The sequence below is a fragment of the Pygoscelis adeliae genome, unplaced genomic scaffold, assembly GCF_000699105.1.
Source record: "Pygoscelis adeliae isolate BGI_AS28 unplaced genomic scaffold, ASM69910v1 Scaffold224, whole genome shotgun sequence".
NCBI lineage: Eukaryota > Metazoa > Chordata > Aves > Sphenisciformes > Spheniscidae > Pygoscelis > Pygoscelis adeliae.
This window is the reverse complement of record NW_008824657.1, coordinates 492074-494796: the sequence shown is the minus strand read 5'-3', so window position 1 is coordinate 494796 and position 2723 is coordinate 492074. Positions and strand designations below refer to the sequence as shown.

At 52.7% G+C, this 2723-nt stretch overlaps 1 protein-coding gene across 1 annotated transcript in view; it reads left to right on the top strand.

Moving 5' to 3' along the window:
- Positions 1 to 2723, top strand: part of ADAMTS15 (ADAM metallopeptidase with thrombospondin type 1 motif, 15) — a 26072-nt gene that overhangs the window by 693 nt on the left and 22656 nt on the right. The window lies entirely within an intron of this gene.

Here is a 2723-nt window from a genome sequence, read left to right as displayed (position 1 = left end):
GGGGCCGGCCGTGCAACCCTCCTCCTGCGGTTTGAAGCCCAGGCCAAGAATTTCCTTGCAAGAATGTAGGCGGCAGCCAAGGGAAGTGGGGGGCAAGCCAGAGGCGAGGGGGACACCTTGCCAGCCTGCCGGTGTGCCTGGCTGCCCTCCTGCCTTCCAGCCTCTCTGCCCCAGTCCCTTTCTGTTTGCCACATGATTTCCCCCCCCCTTCTCTTGCCCTCTTTGCTGGATATTTCGGGCTGACCAGCAAAAGAAGCAATCACCCTTTTTCGGGGCAGGGGAAACTGAGGCACATGCAGAACTGCCACCACCTCTTTGCAGGCACGGATGAACACAAAGCAAAACCCCGTCGCAAGAGCATCCCGGGGCAGGAGCGCTGCAGTTTGCAATTGCTCCTGGGCTGCTTCGGTGGGAGCCGGCTCCCTTCACGCTGCGCCTTTCATACCGAAGCCCTTGATAATCAGCGGTCACCGTGCCAGCGGCAGGGCTGAAACGCGGCAGCTGTTTAACATTATGGGGTGACGCGAGGAAGCGAGTGCATCGGCCAGGGGAATATTTAGGGAGGCTGCCCGGTCCTCTGACCCCTTGCACCAAAGCGGATGCAGGCTCGGGGTCACGGCTGGGGGACAAATCCCAGAGGAAAAGCACCAGCAATGCTGGCGGATGGCAGCATCAGCGCAGGTCCCCCTTTGCTTTGCAAAGATCCCCTTTAATCCCACCCTGGTTGCCTTTGGGATGGGCTCAGGAGGGGCCGGCTCCTTTTGTCAAGGGATTAAGCAAACTCACCCGCTCGAGCTGCAAAATATCCTTAAGCGAGCCTGGGAGCCGGACACGAGGGGACCTGAGGCTCCAGGGTGGCTTTGGCTTTACCTCCAAGGTCACTTTGACGGTCGATCCGGGTGTGGGACAGCCGGCAGTGGGACCCCAGCAGCGCCCCGTGCCGCCCACTCCAGCACCCACCTGGTCTTAGAAGGAAAGGATTGCAACAGCACTCCTAAAACCCCGTAAATCTGCCTGGAAAAACCACAGAAGTCAGGCGAGGAATCCCAGCTTAATCAGACTGACCTGATTTTGCCGTGGTCCCCAGTGTTACCAGCTCTTGGAGTCACTGACTCCTTGCTTGCAAGAGCAAGGGGGGAAGAAAAGGGGATCGTAGCCATCATGTTTGCAGAGGAAAGCTTGGAAACGTGTCTGATCTGTGCCCAAGAGACTGGAGAAATCCCACCACAGGAATCCGATTCTGCTGCCAACTGGCTGGGGATGCTGCGGCCGGTTTTTGTAACCGCCTGGTGCTTTAGGTGTCTCGGCAAACATCCCCTGAGACTTGCAGAGCATCTCTGCAAGTGCAGCCTGCGCTGCAGGTGCTCAGCCCGAATGCCCTTTTCCTGCACGTCAGAAGGATTAGCCCCTACACTGTCTCCTGCCTCAGTTTCCCATACTCAAAACCACCACTTAATTCTGTTAGTGATGCTCGCCATCCTTTTTTTAAAAGCGTTTTGGGTCCTCTGCAGGAAAAACAAAAGATAACTTGTGTGTCCAGCCTGGAGCCTCACACCCATCCCTATATAAGGGGGGGGGTGTCTTCCTAATCACTGCAGGCAGGTCGCATCCTGCCAAGTCCTCCAGGACCTGCCGGCTGCTCACAGGTGGTTTTGCTCAGCACCGTCCTGCTGCTAACACTCCCCAAATACCCCATCCCCTGCAATCATCTAGCCAGAAGAATGATTAAAGCCCCAAATTTCAGGTCTGGTTCTGCTCTCACTTCATCATTTCCTCCTGGTTTACGTGAGTGTTGATGGAGGCGGAATTAAACTCTTGTTATCTAAATTAGATTAACAGCTGAGCTATAATGGCTCAGATTGATTAGAAATAAATCATTAATAGCATTCTCCTAACAGCATGACATTGATTATAACTTGCAACACTTGAACGCGTCTTACGGTGACTATCTTCTGCTTGAGCTGTTACAGCTTATGCAAGAAAATAACTGGGAATACAAACAATGCTTCCGACCTTTAATAAATATTTGGTAATTAAAGTGTGGTTATGGGAAGAAAAGTCACTATATAAATATGGTTTCTTCTGACTCAACGTTTCTGCTCCCTGGGCATCTCCTAGTCAGCTCTCTAAGATTTCACCAGCATGAGCAAGTCATCACTTTTTTTGGCCCACAAAATGTAGGTATTTAGGGAGAAGCGAGACGGCTATTTGGTCTCCTGAGTTAGCAGCAACTGTGCTTCTCCCTGCATTTTTGTTGCTGGGAACAAAAGAGACAGAAACACAGCAGGTGGCTTATTTTTTAATGCTACACGAGAGCTGGTTGAAGTTTTCTCCCAAATACTTAAATACATTATTGCCCTGTTCATCCAAAACGAGATCTTTAAAGGCTCCCTTCCCATCAAGAAATACCCTGAGAGGTGACACAAAGATACTGCTCTTGGGGACAAAGAGGAGATGATGGTAAAATGGGAGCCAAGCAGACTGGAAAGTCACCAAGAACGAAGGAGGGAGCTGTCATGGACCTACCAGGCAGCATCACCCACCCCCAGGGCTGTATCAGCCAAACCAGGGCAGGGTACCAGCGTTTCGGCCCCTTGGTTGTGTATACGTGCAGCTCAGCAGCCTTCCGAGAGCTGCCCTGGCACAGATTTACCCAGAGGGCTGTTGCTTTTTCCCCAGCTCAAGCTGGGCATTGTGAGGATCACTCCCCCACCCCCCCACCC